The following is a 17,110-nucleotide window of genomic DNA, read 5'->3' on the forward strand; positions in this document are numbered from 1 at the left end:
AAAAACTCAAGTCGCTGCTATTTTCAGAATAGCTAGGGGTGGAGCCAGTTGGATACCGCTCTAGGTACCAATGCAGCAGGCCTTGTGACCCAGCATGTACCTATGACCTCAGACCCTCCAAGTTTCCTATATTTTCCAGAAAGAGTCCCAGGTTTACAGAAGCTGTCCTGGTTTCTGATCTGTTCCCCAAATGCCTTGCTTTTCCTTAGGACATATCTATTTTCATCAGAGAAATGTTGGAGGGGACATCTCTACAATCGTACCTTGTAAGCCAAATGCCTTGGCACTCGTATGTTTTGGCTCCCAAACACTGCAAACCCGGAAGTGAGTGTTCTGGTTTGCGAATGTTCTTTGGAACCCAAACATCTGATGGGGCTTCCACGGCTTCTGATTGGCTGCAGGAGCTTGCTGCAGCCAATCAGAAGCCGTGCTTTGGTTTCCGAACGTTTTAGAAGTTGAACAAACTTCTGGAACGGATTCTGTTTGGCTTCCAAGGTACGACTGTATTTTCATTGGAGAAATATTGGAGGGTATGTGGTAGAAGTATTTTTTTTCTTTGTCAGCCCTGAATCTTCCAGCATTTGTTTGGAAGATGCCCCTTGCTCTGGAGCAGATCAGACCTGGAATAGTCACTCACTCCATCTAAACAAGATGTGCAGTTTGGTGTTAGAGCGCACACCGCCAACGCAATGAAGGAGGCTTGAGCACAAAATACCAAACTGCAGCCCCTTCCCCTGGTTCCTTGCATCCATGTTGTGGGAAGATCCAAATGGAAGCGAAGAAGCTTCTGCTATGCCCTCGAGGGCCCTGGCAGCCGATCCTCAAGGGCGACGGTGCTGGGCTAAAGGTTAAAAGCAAAGGGTGAGCTTGTCACATTTGCAGATCGGGAGCCGCGGGCAACAGCGCTGATCTCATCGCAGGCAGGGAAAGATGTTAATCCAGAGCAAACGATCAGCGTCAATATTTCAAGCAGTGCATTAGGCGCAGTCAATTTCAGTTAAGGCTGCGCCTGGCTTATGTATAATTCAGCAACACAGCCCTGCCGCCGCAGCCAAGGGGGTTCAGTTCTCCATAGCCTTATTGTTTATTAATAGAAGCACTACACGGAATGGGGAGGGGGAGAGGCTGTCTATATTAAGCCTCAAGATTACACGCGCAAAGCCACGCAACCCCAGAGGTACCCACGTTTCCTCTCCGCCACCCCACTGCCTGCAAGAGGTCGCGTGCCCCTTTTTGCCCTCAGAGAAGGCCCAGCTGCTGTACATAAAGCTTGCCACCCTCAGATGAAAAGGCCGCTTTGAAGGCTGCATCTTCTCTGCAAAGGAAATTGCAGCGTTCTCTCTTTCCGCAGACGAAATTGTTGCTGTTCCCTGGGGGAAGCTGATTTGATGAGCGAGGGCGGAGCTTAGGGAGAGAAAGCGTGGAAGATGGGGGCAGGGGAGGCAGGCAGCAATGGAAGTGGGTCGGATGCCAAACTCCTCCGCGTTCACTGACAGGAACTGGGAGCCACCGGATGCAAGGACGGCTAGACGGCTGGATACTCAAAAATGGCACTGGCCTTAACCAATCAACTGGTGTGATTAATCAAATGAAGCTCAAAATTATTTCGTGGGGTTGGCATGGGTGTCATTATCAGCTTCCTGTGTTCCAGTGAAAGAAGCCAAAGACTCCAGAAATTGGGATCCCTGAAGAGCCCACCATTTTGCAAGGCCCTCGTTCCCTCCTCAGAATTCCAGACAAGTTTGATTGGGGTGGGGGGCGCAAGGGGGAGAGAGAAAATGGAAGGAAGTAGATGAATTGTCTTCTAGGGTGAAACTGTTGTGATATGGCTCTCTTGTGGCCAATGAGAACCGCAAACAACTGAAGGTGACAGCAGTCGGTTGAAATCAACATTCATGGGCCTTTTCGATGTAGGTCTTTCCACATGGCAATCTTTGATTGCTGAAGCTGTTTTGAGGCTGACGTTGGTGTAATATGGAATTTCTGAGCATACTGAAATTGAAGCTCAAGAGTGGATATAGTATAGTGAGGGGTGGGAGACCTGTGGCCCTCCAAATGTTGACTCCGGACTCCATCAGCCTCAGCCAACATGGCCAACTGTCCAGGATGACAGGAGCTGGAGTCTAGCCACATCTAGAGTACCACAAATTCTCCGCCACTGATGTAGTGACTGGAGTACCGAACTAGTTGTGATGTAAATGAATCACCTGCATTTCCATTTCATTTTCTTTTGTATACTTAGCTGCTGCGTGTGGCTTGATTTTAATCAGGAACTGCAGGGAGCAAGGGTGGGGGCTTAACCTTTTCATCTGCCACCACAGTTGTGCTTTGCAGCTTCTGCTATTGGCCCAGATAGGAGAGCTCCCTGTGGCATCAATGGAAGATTCCTTTCCCCAGCTGATAGCAACTGGGGCAGGGGATGGCAGCATTTTCTTCATAAACACGGTCCATGTGGGAACGGTTTAAAAGCAACACGCCCACATGCCATGTCCTGGCCCAGACCCTCCAGTGTCCCTATTTTCCAGGGACAGTCCCAGATTTACAGAAGCCATCACAGTTTCCAGTTTGATCCCAGAATGCCTCGCTTTTCCTTAGAATGTCCCTGTTTTCATTGGAGAATGGAACATCAGATGGTCGGGGTATTATTATTATTATTATTATTATTATTATTATTATTATTCCAGTGGTACCTCTGGTTAAGAACTTAATTCATTCCGGAGGTCCATTCTTAACCTGAAACTGTTCTAAACCTGAGGTACCACTTTAGCTAATGGTGGCTCCCGCTGCCGCCGCGCCGCCACTGTGCAATTTCTGTTCTCATCCTGAAGCAAAGTTCTTAACCCAAGATACTATTTCTGGGTTAGTGGAGTAACCTGAAGCGTCTGTAACCTGAAGTGTCTGTAACCACTGTATGATGATGATAATAATGATGATGATGATGATGGAATAGGGCGTCCCTATTTTCATCAGAGAAATGTTGCAGGGTATGAAATCCCTCCTCCTTTAGTGACAATTAAAGTAAGAAACAGAGCTGCAAGGGAAATGTTAAGGGCCACATCCAGTATGGTCCCAGGCACTGGTGATTGGTGGCCATTGGGGCTGGTAGGGGGGAAGAAGAAGAAGAAGAAGAAGAGGAGGAGGAGGAGGAGGAGGAATGGGAGTTTGGATTTGATATCCTGCTTTATCACTACCCTAAGGAGTCTCAAAGCGTCTAACATTCTCCTTTCCCTTCCTCCCCCACAACAAACACTCTGTGAGGTGAGTGGGGCTGAGAGACTTCAAAGAAGTGCAACCAGCCCAAGGTCACCCAGCAGCTGCATGTGGAGGAGCGGAGACGCGAACCCAGTTCGCCAGATTACGAGTCCACCATTCTTAACCACTACACCACACTGGCTCACTCGGAAGAAGACAAGGAGCCCCTACAGTAAGTGGAGGCAGAGCCAATGCCAGGCAGAGCCAACTGAGTCCAGCCTCATCCCCATTGTTCACTTTCCTGCGTTCTAGAAGGGGCAACACTGAGACTAAGGAGGAGGAGGAAAATGGCAGCCAGGGCCACCCCACCTGGACTGGATATAGTAAGGAAGGCAGGTGGGGGGTGGTTGAGGCCAGACTGAGGTTGGTGGGGCAGTGCCCCATTCATCCAAATGGACCAGGCCTCCAGTAAGCCTAAGCTACTGAAGTGCAAATCAGGAAGTCTTCCATTTCAATGTCTCCTCCATGACAAACTCTCTCTGCTTGTCCTTAGGCAACCTATTATTCCAGCAGCTTCGCTGAGAAAGACACCTACCTACCTTTCAGGAGGCTGTTATGAGGATTAAAATACGGCAATGCATTTAATTTTTAATATAGCATTTTACTGTTATGTTTCTTTTAAATGTGAGCCACTTTGGGAAATTAGTGTGAAAAATCAGTGTGTGAATAACCTGGGAATAAATACATAAATGAAAAGGGATCTTCCTTGCATTTCATTATTAAATTTCTATTAAAGTGCTATATAAATGCTGTCATTAGTATTCCTACATGAAAGCTGGGTAGATTGATTTAAAACAAGGCAATTGAAAGCTGGCTGCCAAGTTTCTCATGTTAAAATTTGTATTATTATTTTTAATCGTTTAATCCAACCTAGATGAAAAAGAAGACAGCAATAGTGTAATCCTATGCATTTTCCCCCCTCAGCAGTAAATCTTACAGTTTTCAGCTGGTCTTATGCTTAGGTAACTGGATAGAATTGCTCTGTATATTTGACTTTTCCTTCTGACAATGAGTGGTGGCTTTGTATTATTAAACTGTCCTCTCTATTTAAAAACAAATGTAGCTGAGGTTGCATTCACACTACAGTTTATTCCCTTTCCCCAGTGTTTCCCTAAATCTTAATTTCCGTATTATAATTGAGCTTTCACATGACGTGAAAGCCACTTCTGGAAATCTAGTGGACTATGGTAGAAATTTAGCGCTTATTTCCATGTTAATTGCCTCCAGAAAAAAATCTGCTCGCAACCCCATTAAGCCAGAAAATTGCAGGAATAAAGTGACAAAATCTGTTATCTCCTGCTGTTTTCATGGGTGCATCACAGAGGAGCAGTAGTGAGCAGGGAAGTTGTTCACGGATGTGTATTCTTGTGTCACCACACTCACAGCTATGAATGAAATTTAATACAGCGTACATACCAGTACAGTCATACCTCGGGTTACAGATGCTTCAGGTTGCATGTTTTTGGGTTGTGCACCGTGCTGAACCCAGAAGTACTGGAATGGGTTACTTCCGGGTTTTGGCGCTTTGCGCATGCGCAGAACCACTAAATCGCGACCCGGGAATGTGCAGACGCGCGCTGTGGGTTGCAAACGTTCCTCCCGCATGGATCACATTCGCAACCTGAGCGTCCACTGTATATTGATTTAAAAAAGGTGCAGTTGCATAACATCAGGTAAAGGTAAAGGGACCCCTGACCATTAGGTCCAGTCATGACTGACTCTGCGGTTGCAGCGCTCATCTCGCTTTATTGGCCAAGGGAGCCGGCATACAGCTTCCGGGTCATGTGGCCAGCATGACTAAGCCACTTCTGGCGAACCAGAGCAGCGCACGGAAACACCATTTACCTTCACACCGGAGTGGTACCTATTTATCTACTTGCACTTTGACGTGCTTTTGAACTGCTAGGTTGGCAGGAGCAAGGACTGAGCAACGGGAGCTCACCCTGTCGCGGGGATTCGAACCACTGACCTTCTGATCGGCAAGTCCTAGGCTCTGTGGTTTAACCCACAGCATCACCCGTGTCCTAAAAATAAGTAAATAGGAACTGCTTAACCCAGTGGAGGCTGGTCCATTAGGATGAATTGGGCTCCACTAGTCTCAGTCTGACCTCACCTAATCCAGACCTGCCTATCTTCTTACTTACAAGCAGTCAGTGGTAAGGTGGATCTACCTTTCATCAGCTCTAGCGCCACCTACTGTTGGCCTCCTGGCCTTCTGCCCTATGGGCGGCAGATACCACTGGCTTAACAGTTCTGCTTCTCAAAATCTGTTCCCTTCCAACTTCTTTTCCTCTTCTGATGAAAAAAAGATGATGCAATTATCTACATCCTTTTCTCTCAAGTAGGAAAGTGTGCTGGTCCTGGGAGGATTGCCCGTGAACTTTATCTTCTGACTGAAGCATCAATAAGGCGGAAGGGTTATGCATTGCTAAAAAGTAGATTCTGATCTAAAGGGAAGGGTCGCATCAGGCTTCGTGTGAGTGGCAGAATCGTGCAGTCTGCATGTCTGCGATAACACTGCTATGTTATGCTCTGCACTTAAATATATATATATCCAAAGTTCTGCAGAAAGAACAGCTGACCCGTAGATATTATGCAAATCATGCACATTTGCATATACTTGCTTATTTTGCATATAATCCATTCTGCTTCTGTGAGTCATGAGAAGAGGCACTGAAGCCTTGCCTGCCTCACGTCCACCAAAATGTCTGCTGAGATTTTAGATGTACTGAGCTGCTTTCACCACATGGTTCCCCCCACCCACCCACCCACCCTCATCCTCCTATCTTGACAGCTGGAAAGGCTAGAAAAATTGCTCTTTTTAAAAAGTACCTTGTAATTCTCTGGATGTTGAATTCTGCACTTGCTAAAAATGGCTGCCTTTGAGTTGCAGGATTGCAGGATCCTCACAGCTCCAGGCCTGTGAGCACCAGCAAGAGGCGAAAGGTGTTGTGATAGACTTTACCTAACTGGCTCATCCAAATGGAAAAAACAAGGCGTGTGTGCATCCACTATGGGTGTGGCAGATATGGCATGCAAACCTCTGGGCCAGTGGAGACTGGTCCAATAGGGCAAATGGACCAACCAAGCACTTACCTGCTTTCTTACTTGTATCCAGCCTGGCAGAGCGGGGTGAGTGGTGGGATGGCCCTGGCTGTCACCTTTAGGAGGGGTCCTAGAGCTTAGTTTAGTCCTTGCAGAACTCAGCAAGGAGGAGGGGGGAGACCCAACTAGAATTAGTTGGTTTCACCTGTTACTGTCTGGCTCCATGCATCTTGGTGCCTGTCAGTGGCGTAGCGTGGGTTGTCAGCACCCGGGGCAAGGCAAGTAATTTGTGCCCCCTAACCCGTGGATTTGCGCCCCCTAACCCGTGGATTTGCGCCCCCTAACCCTAACCCCCAGATTTTGCGCCCGGTGCGTCCGGCCCCCCCTGCACCCCCCACGCTACGCCACTGGTGCCTGTCGTCGTTTTGCAAATGTCAACTCCCTTTCCACACTTCCAGTTCAGATGCAGGAAACGCACACCTGAACACCTGCAATGCAAGACTCTGGTGCTCTCTGAGACAACCTGCTTCCCTGTTTCTCCTGATTTGTTTGCACAAAGTCTGCACTGGATGGTTACGTTGGCTATTTGCTGAGCGCACATTCTGATTTGTTTGCATGGAAGACAGACCATGTTGCATCAAGCTATCATTATCCCATACTTTTTAGTTGCCTTTACCTGCAGCTTACAGGAAAACTCTGTTTTTTTTAGGTGGTGGCAGGTTTGTTGCACAAGGCCTTCCAAATCACTTTAATTGTACCAGAATGTGAAACCATAGCCCCCCCCCCCGAGCTAAAATCCCGGGACCCCTTAAGAAACTACAGTTCCCAGTTCTAGTGAATATAAGAGCAGAGAGGCTGGAGGCACGGCATGATAAAGTTAGAAGCCAGGAAGACTCCCTGGTTCCCATAGGAGGCAACTCCTAGGGGCCAAGTTCCCTTTGCCCGCCCCCAATAAAATATTCGATGAGGCCTCAGTGGCGTAGCGTGGGTTGTCAGCACCCGGGGCAAGGCAAGTAATTTCCGCCCCCTAACCCTAACCCCCAGATGTTGCGCCTGGTGCGGCCGGCCCCCCCTGCACCCCCCACGCTACGCCACTGGAGGCCGTGCCCCCACAAAGGTGATAGCCATTGCCATTCAAATGGTGTGCGTGCTCCGCTTCTTGTGATCGATTCTGCAGGGTGGGGCTTACCTGCCCCCTCCACCAAATATTTTATTCAAGTTGGCACCCCTGCTGGTTCCTTAGAAATCTAAACTGGGGCAGGATACAAGGCGTGGGAGGGGGGAGGCCGACTGGAGCGGGAACAGGAGGCGGGATGGGTGTGGAGGGGGGAATCGGCGTGGCAAGGATGTGCGCGCCTGCCTTGTCATCTCAGTTCCGAGAAGAACCAAACGAGGGGGGAGAGAGAGAGAGAGAGAGAGAGAGAGAGGCCGTCTGAATTCTCTTGATCAGATTCGGGGGTGCTACAACGCAGTCGCCTGACCCAATTATCAGAATGCACTCCCCACTCCCCCGCCCTAAGTTAGGAGCGAGCGCCTTGAAGCTTCAAAGCGCTTTGTAGCTGCGCAAAAGCGCAGCGTGCGCCCCGGAAGAAAGGAAGACGCCATCAAAAAGATCCCGCGCCTGGCGAGGCTTTCATCTTCCAGACACGCAGACGCACACGCCAGCTGTCGCATCTCCAGCTCCTCTCTCTCTGTGTGTGTGATTGTGTGACACATAATGAGCCGTGCCTCCACTAGCCATTTGTTTATTGCGCGCCCCTGCGCCGGAGTTGGCGAGGGTGGGTGTTTCAGGTCAGGGAAGTTCAGGCCCAGCCGTGGGAGGCCGGGCGCGTCTTTCACGGGGCCATCCGTGAGCGGGCAGGGGGGAGCGTTCAAAGGCGAGGCGAGCACCAGGAAAAGAGCATTTTTGCCTTTGCAAAAGATAAGATTTGCACGCGAGAGCGCTAGGAGGGAAAGCGATGGAACGGCTCATGCGGCAACGGCGGAGATAAATATTATCTTGTCAAGTCCAAGACTTAGGCGTGTGCGCCAGGGCGGGGACGGATCCACAGATGTTTTTGATTCCTTTGGCGTCACCGAGACATGGGTGTAAAAAACAAAAAAGCCAGGAATCCAGAGCCAGGAGGGACCTGGGGCTGGAAGGACGAGCCTGACCTTAAGCAACTGCCTGGGATCGCATTCCACTTCACGCAGACTCGCCGGGGTGGGATCGAGGAAGGCGCTCTCCTGACTCCTTTCCTCGTTCTTCTGACACTGATATCCTGCGAGAGACACGAAGGCTGTCAGAAAAGAGGGAGCGTTGCTCGCGGCGTGCAGACTCGTTCCAGTTTTGGCTCCGGGGGTAAAACAGGTCGGGCAGGGCTTTGCCTTGTTTCAGGAACCTGCCCAACCTGCTCGACAGCGGTACAAAAGACGCGCGCGCGCGCGCGCTCCAGAAAAGTCAAGCTCCCTCGAACCACTTTTCAGTTCCCTTAAAAACGATTGTTGTCAGCCTCGGCGTGCGGTCTCAGTCCCATAAACTGCTAGTTATAGATTCAGCCGTTTCTGAAAGCCTCAACACCATACATCTAAAGCACCTTGCTTCCCCTGAATAAGGAATTTAAGGGAACAATTCTGACTCTTCGGCTGCATACGCTTTACCCTTGACTCCGATTCTTGTGTGCTCCCACTGTTGGGGTTTGAAGCTGAGTGCACATGACATTAGCCACAATCCATATGCATCCTGTAGCTTCTTGAGAAATGCTGCTCTTTGAGGCATTTTCCCGCAAACCTACTTCTGTCCAATTTGAAAACCTAAGCTACATTTGGTTTACAGAGGTGCACACATTTGAGACAGTCATTGCGCATGTGCAGATGTCAGCTTTGTTGAATAGGAGTTTGGGTGGCTGGAGACATCCTCAACCCACTCTCTGGTGTGTACAGCGATGTTTAAAAAGTGGCATGAAACAAACAGAAGCCGCTAATGTGCCCACTGCCTGTGTGTTATGGACTAGTTGGACACAGAGAAATGGTGGGAGGCACCAGCTGGGGAACCACCAAGAGAAGAAGACTCAGAGCCCAGGGCGTCGTGGTGGGATGACAATGAGTGGTCAGAGGGAGAAGAGGGAAGCTGAAGAGGTAACAGGGCTTAGTGAGCTGGGAGAGCCTGTGGCAGAGACAAGTCCAGAATGAGGGGCAGAAGCAGAGGCTGAAGAGCAGCAGGGTAAAGAGGCAGAGGTGAGTCAGGTTGCTGAAGAGTCATGGGTGTCTCCTCCTGTGACAAGCTTTTCTCTCCCCTGATCTCCCAGAACCAGAAGAGGTATGAAAAGGGCGGAGAGATCAGTGATGTGCAGACCTCACCTCTGATTGCTTGGAGAAAGCCCTGGAGAGGAGACTTAGGCAACTGTGGGGAGGTGGGGACCGCCAGTCTCAGCAACTGCTTCATGGGGCAAGACCTGCTGGAGATGAGTGTCTGTGCTCATTAGGGTACGGACATGGGTGGTGCTGTGGTCTAAACCACTGAGCCTCTTGGGCTTGTTGATCAGAAGGTCAGTCAGCTCATTAGGCCTGACACTTCTATGCCAATTGTGTTTTTGGTAATAAAGAGTTAACTCCAACTTGCAGGGTGTGATTTACTGCTGGCTCGCTTCCGATACTAGGTGTGGTGGGGAGGAGGCAGGGAAGAGGATGCCAGCTCCAGCAAGCCCTGTTTCTTAGCAGTGGTCTGTTTCTTAGAAGCTTTGGGATCCAACAGATATTTGCAGCCTTCAGATCGAAAAGCCTAGCCCTCATCCTCAGACAGCTCTGTGTGGGATGTGCTGTGATTCCACAGCAACAAACAAAAATGCTCTCTGCATGTGCTCAGAGCAGTTACCGTCCACACCATTAGGTCACCTGTTTGTGGGCTTGGAAACAATTTACGAGCGTTGGCTGCGGTGAGCAATAGTTCCGGATCCTTTCATGCCAGCCTACCAAAAATTAACAACTGTGATGGCACAACGTATATAAAGCCTGGAGCTGACCCATCCCCCCTCCTTGCCTCTCTGTCTGCCCCTGAGATAGGCCCCTGCCCCTCCTTGTTCCATGCCCAGAGGGGGAACGCACTGACTCAACCTTCTGGTTTCAATGCTCAAAGCCAGCACCCAAAAATGCCAAGTTCAGCAAAGCAGGAGGGAGGCCATGGTGAGGCTGGGCCAGGGTGTGGGCACCGGCGAGCTTGGGAAAGGCCTCGCTCGTTTCTGCACAGGAGCTGGCTCATCGAGAGCAGAAACAGGCTTGGCACCGCCTTTGCCTGGGGAAGTTGGCACCCTTGGCATAGAAACAGGCAGACTGTTCCCACCAGTGTTTCACTGCCAGTTGGCCCATCACACACACACACACACACACACACACACACACACTCCTCCTTGCCTGATTGGCACACACAGAAACAAGGCTTTATCATAAGCTGCGTCCTTGGTTTCCTCTCTTCCTACAGAGCCCAGAGGAGAAAAAAGCTAAGAGAATTCCCATCGCCAGTTTCCAAAATTGGGTTACCACTGTTCTGAGGGGCAGAGTGAGAGGTGTGAGCATCCAGCCACAGCAGGAATCAAAAAGTCATCTTCCTCAATCTAAGCATCTCTACAGCCCAGATGGTCACGTTCTTGTGGCGAGTGCTGCAATTGATGATGTAGAACAGAAAAAGAGAGACAGGGAGCGTCAAATGTTAGCATTGCCACTGTTTTCCCCCACCAGCCCCTACGGGCACCAGCTCCACTGAGTGAGGAAAATGCACTCCACAACTACTCAGAGGCACTCTCTCCGTTCTTTATGCTGCAATCCTGTACCCACTTCCCTGGGAGTAAATGAACTAAATGGGGAGTTGCTTCTGTGTAGATGTTTACAGAATTTTCCTATGGGCTTTGCTTATGGGCTGAGGTTCTGGGACTTATCGCTTGCACCCAACCTGTCAGGGCTGGAGCCAGACACAGGATGGCAAGAAAAGAAGGAGCTGTCTAATGCCAGTGAAGCTCAAGGAAATGAAGCAAACTCGGCCTCGTGGTCTCAGCAACCCTTCCCAGAAGGTCTTGCTGCTATGGGGCAGTTGCCAGGACTAAAGGTCCCTGACCTCCACTGTCTCTAAAGCTCCTCCTCTCCCAGATGTTTCCCAAGCAGTTTCAAACCGTGTCTGTGCATCTCTGTTACACTAGTCTCATTACTCTGCAAGTTATTGAAGATCAGGCAGGAGGAGAGCCTGTTGCAGCAGGAGACTCCCTGGATTATTCAACAGCATATTGACCCCCCTCATCTGCTTCAGCCTCAGAGTCTGAACTGCTCCCTGTCACCGGCTCTTCTTGCTCACTAAACCCTGCTGCCCCTTCAGCATCCAACTCCTCCTCCCAATCTTCTCGCTCTGACCTCTCCTCAGTGTCCCACCACCAATCCCCTGGCTCTGAGCCTTCCTCCTCTGGGTTTTCCCTTGTGGGTTCCCCAGCTTGTGCCTCCCACCACGCCTCTTCATCCAGCCAGCTCCTGACACAAACTGGCAGCTGCATACTGCATACTAGACACCTTTACCCCTCATCTCCTACAAATGATTTTTTGTGGGAGGTGGGTTAACAGACTGTGTTCATCATAAGGAAAAGGCAGTCCGTACATGCCCAGCAGCTTTTGCTTTCAAGATAACTGGTCCCGCTCCAGGGCTGTCATGTTTCTCCCAGCCTCGTAGTTCCTGTGCATGTTTTACTTGAGAGCGAGTCCTCCTGCGGTCCCAAGGCAAGGCCTGGCTCAAACGAAACCCTAATCACAGGCCTGAACAGGCTACCTGGGGTAGCCTTCTGGGAAAGAACGTAAGTGTGCTGCTGTTAACCTAGAGAGACAACACACACCTTACAATTCCTCATTCCTTAGAAATTACTCTCATGGCCAAGTGACATCTGCTGCGCTCTCTCTGTGTGTTGCCTTCTCCTAGATGCGGAATGGGAGGACATAGTCATGCTCATTAAGAATTAAAAAATAGAAGCCCCGTTTTCTCTGCCAAGCCTGCTGCAACATGCAAGAGAGATTTAAAGCCATGCGCGGAATTGCAGCTGAAGGCTGGAAAATAGCAAGTCTGCTGTCCTCCTGGCTACAAAAAGAAAGCATTGGTAGGAGAAGCCTGGTTGGTTCTCACCTCTATGTTGACTCCAGAGTAGGGGGCAGCAAGGTTTATCTTGCCTGGGCTGGATTGGTCCATGGAGGTGCCTCCGTGGGCTGGATCGCGTGTGTGTGCGCACGTGCACCTGTGATTTTCGGCATCTGTGCAGACGCAATTTCTGGTGCCATGGAAGTGAGTCCCTGTGCCGCCCTCCACTGGTTTAGTGCAGTGTGCAAGTGGGCGGCTCGGTTCACGGGGCCGGTCCTTCACTGGCCACTTCCGACCCATGGGCCTTAGGTTGGTGACCCCTGCTCCAGAGCCTACCACAATTGTGTCTTGGGGGTAGATTTATTTCTATACTAGCCTTGTGTTGCCTGTGAATTCTAAGAAAGAAAGAAAAAGAAAGAAAGAAAGAGAGAGAGAGAGAGAGAGAGAGAGAGAGAGAGAGAGAGAGAGATCTTATCCAAAATTTCATTGAGTTATAGCCACACAAAGATGGAAACCTGTTCCTGGATGTCAGGAGCCACCACGCAAAATTTGGTGAAGGTTTACAAGAGGTTTACAAAAGCATAGCAAAGAGACTTTTTAAAAATTTAAAACATACTGGGCGATATCCGATTAAATAGATCTTCTTATGCAAAGGCTTTGGGCTGTGCAAAGGACTTTCCCGTCCCGTTCCCTGTGCACCCCCACACCCATTCCTCCTAAATCTTTTTTTTGGGGGGGTGGGGTTCCTCCCAACCTTTGGAGCAGATTTGGGGAGGCTGCGTGAGGCACACAGGGAGAGGAAGGGGAAGCTGGTAGATCTGGTAGAATGCTGCTCTCAGCACGTTTGAACAAATTTAGGTACCACTTCATCATAAAAGATAATTAACGAAGTGGTGAATGACAAGGAAGGATAAAAGGCCTAGCGGAACTTGCTGCTTAGAGGGGGGCAAATACAAAGGGTCACGGACTTCCTGCACCTTTGGCAGTGAAGGAGGCATTTTCGGCAAGCATGGCTTCTCTTTCATTCCTCCATAATTAGTTTTGCATCCAACAACATCCTTTTCTGCACCCTTCTGGCCTCTGCCTTTAGCCAACCTGATGCTGCTTTGGTTCCATTAATTCCAATAAATTAGTAAATTGTTCTTTTTGAGAATACCAGAAGTCTCAGTCTCTCTCTCTTTCTCTCTCTGTGCAAAGACTGTCCAAGAAGCTAAAATTGTCGAACAAAGGAGGAAACGGAACAGTATCTTAAGTGGAGCACGTTCACAATCGAAAGATGTGGCAGTAGCCACTCGATCGCATGGCTTTAAAAAGAAAGGGGGGGGGGAGTATTGGGCAAAGCTCAAGAAGAACATCCTTTTCCTCTAATAGTGAACTAAAGCGGTGAGTGCTGATGGGAATGGAACCAGCACAAGGCTGATGAGAAACAAGAGTCTCTATTAGCAGGTGGTGTGTGTGTGTCTGTGGACTGCTGGATCTGTAAGTGCTTTTTCAAAACACACACATGGGGGGGGGGCTAAGGTGTGGCACCTCCCTTGAAGCCCAATGAAAACTGAGCATACTTGGTAGATGTTGAGAGTCAGCTGGAAAGAAGAATGGAAAACCTGAGGGTGGGGGAGCCCTAATGGAGCTGTGCATAGCTTGCAATAATACTAGTACTGTACATAGCAAGCTGGAAAGCTGAACACACTGCAACATTTTGTTGCAGGTCTCCATTCAGTTACATAATGAGTAGTATACCTGTATACCTGAAGAAGCATCTCCACCCCCATCATCCAGCCCGGACACTGAGGTCCAGTGCCGAGGGCCTTCTGGCAGTTCCCTCGCTGCGAGAAGTGAGGTTACAGGGAACCAGGCAGAGGGTCTACTTGGTAGTGGCGCCCGCCCTGTGGAATGCCCTCCCATCAGGTGTCAAGGCAATAAACTACTATTTTACTTTTAAAAGACAACTGAAGGTGGCCCTGTATAGGGAAGTTTTTAATGTCTGATGCTGTATTGTTTTTAATAATTCAGTTGGAAGCCGCTCAGAGTGGCTGGGGAAACCCAGCCAGATGGGCGGGGTATAAATAACAAATTATTAGTAGTATTATAGTATCTGAATGGAATCTTTGTGTACACCTCTTTGAAGAAATCAGAGAGAGAGAGAGAGAGAGAGAGAGAGAGAGAGAGAGAGAGAGAGGAAGTCATCATCTTGATGGCCTTATTTTGAGCACCCAGCAGCTCACAAATGACAGAGGGTGAACTAGTTTAGGGGTGTGGAACCTGTAGCCCTTGGCCTAATGTCATGCAGGTGGCAAGGAGAGCAGAAGAAATGTGGGTGGCCCTCCTCCTTGGGGCTGGTGCCCCTCCCTCCACTGGCATGTGGCTCCAGACAAATTGCATCGCTAAGAGAATGAGGTCCTTGGCAAAACAAACAAACAAAATGTGTGTATGTGTGTGTGAGTGCACACACACCAGGTTCCCCACCCCTAGAGCAGAATGATAAAATTGTAGAGTTGGAATGGACTCCAAGAGTCATCTAGTCCAACTTTTATATTCTTATTTTGTCCTGTGAACTGCCCTGAGACCTTCGGGTATAGGGCGGTACATAAATTCAATTAAAACAACAACAACTCCCTGCAGCTAACAGAATCTGAAATATACTCGGAGTCGAGAGTGGATTTCATGCTCTTTATTCAGCTCATAGTGGTGAGGAGGAATGGAAGTTCCCCCAGAATGTCTGCTTTATATACATTATTTACACAATGGGCCCCACGTGATTGGCTAATTAATGTAGGCCAATCAGGTTGCAGATTCACTTCCACCTGGAGCTGGATTGGGTGGCTCCTGTAGACCAATCAGACTGCTGCATTCTGGGTCCTATTGTTCTAGGACCAATCAGACTGCTGCATTCTGGGTCCTATTGTTCTAGGACCAATCAGACTGCTGCATTTTGGATCCTATTCAACTCAGTACATAACAGAATCAGTAGAGAGTCTGATTCAGCAAGAAAACAGAAAAGTATTATCAAAATCCCCCCACCCCCCTTTTATTGTTAAGTGGGCACCCAAATCTTTTTAGGGGGGGTTGGGCTTTGAGGACGCTCTCGCTTGTTTTCTTGCAACCAGTCCCTTCCCTTCCTAGTTTTGGCTTCTGATGCAGCAAGGCAATTCTTATATTTTTATGCGTACAGATACAGCTTTCACGTAAGCGCTGGGCTTCCTTTTCCTTTCTTTTTTTAAGAGCAAGCTGAGGTTCTCAGTAAGCTGATTTCTGCAGAATGCTGTAAGGATATAAAGGGAGACTGGTCAGGTCAGGTTAAAAGGTCTACCTAATCCAGCATCCTTTTCTCACAGTGGCCAAACAGAAGCCCAAACACAAGGCTTGAAATTCCTTTGGTCCTGGAAGAACCGCAGCATAAAACACAGCACACTGTAGGATTGAGACTGGGGATCAAATCCCTGCTCAGCCACTCTCCCTTAGCTTCCTCCCTGAAGAATGAGAATAGCAACAATGCAAGTGTCCAAAATCACTGGGAATAAAAACAAAGCTATCTGTCAATCATTTTTACCTGTTAAAATGATGTAAAAGTAAGGGAAAGGTACCCCTGACCATTAGGTCCAGTCGCAGACGACTCTGGGGTTGCGGCGCTCATCTCACTCTATAGGCTGAGGGAGCTGGCGTTTGTCTGCACACAGCTTCCGGATCATGTAGCCAGCATGACTAAGCCGCTTCTGGCGAACCAGAGCAGCGCACGGAAACACCGTTTACCTTCCCGCCGGAGCGGTACCTATTTATCTACTTGCACTTGAAGTGTTTTCAAACTGCTAGGTGGGCAGGAGCTGGGACAGAACAACAGGAGCTCACCCCATCGCGGGGATTCGAACTGCCAACCTTCCAGTCGGCAAGCCCTAGTCTCTGTGGTTTAGACCCGCGTCCCTTTTGATGTAAAAGTAAAACACCACAAAAGTCAATACAGTGGTACCTCGGGTTACATACGCTTCAGGTTACATACGCTTCAGGTTACAGCCTCTGCTAACCCAGAAATAGTGCTTCAGGTTAAGGTTAAGAACTTTGCTTCAGGATGAGAACAGAAATCATGCTCCGGCGGCGCGGCAGCAGCAGGAGGCCCCATTTGCTAAAGTGGTGCTTCAGGTTAAGAACAGTTTCAGGTTAAGTACGGACCTTTGGAACAAATTAAGTACTTAACCCGAGGTACCACTGTACACACTCAACAGCCAGCGGTATACAATGTCCATTGCTACCACTGCAGAAAATCAACGCAAGGAAACATCACCAGTGCCAGATGTGGTTTATGGTCTTTGTCTTGGGTAGCATAAAAAAGGATTAGATAATTCTGCATTAGATTAGGCTAATCAACAGATTTTGGCTATGGAGCATCTAGATGCAGGGGCAGTCCAGCCCTGGATACGAGATGCTAGGGGTCAAAGAACAAGTTGCCTTCATGAGTTGCTTGTTGCAATCTACCGAAAAGCAACCAGCGGAGCTTATGGAAATGGGATCGTGGTCTGATCCAGCACTGCAGTTCTGCTGGCACATGCATGCAAAAATTTCACATGTCGTTTTTATTAAGAAAAAATGCCGACTTTGATTCTGTATTCACCATCCCTAATAAGAAATATTCTCTTATCCACAAAATAATGAAAAGGAGCAGGACGAATGAAGAAAGAATCCCACCCAACACTATTTTAGTCCCATGGGGTGCAAGTACAGAGAGGCGTTTAAATTGCC

The sequence above is a fragment of the Podarcis bocagei genome, assembly GCF_964188305.1.
Source record: "Podarcis bocagei genome assembly, chromosome: 13".
Lineage (NCBI taxonomy): Eukaryota > Metazoa > Chordata > Lepidosauria > Squamata > Lacertidae > Podarcis > Podarcis bocagei.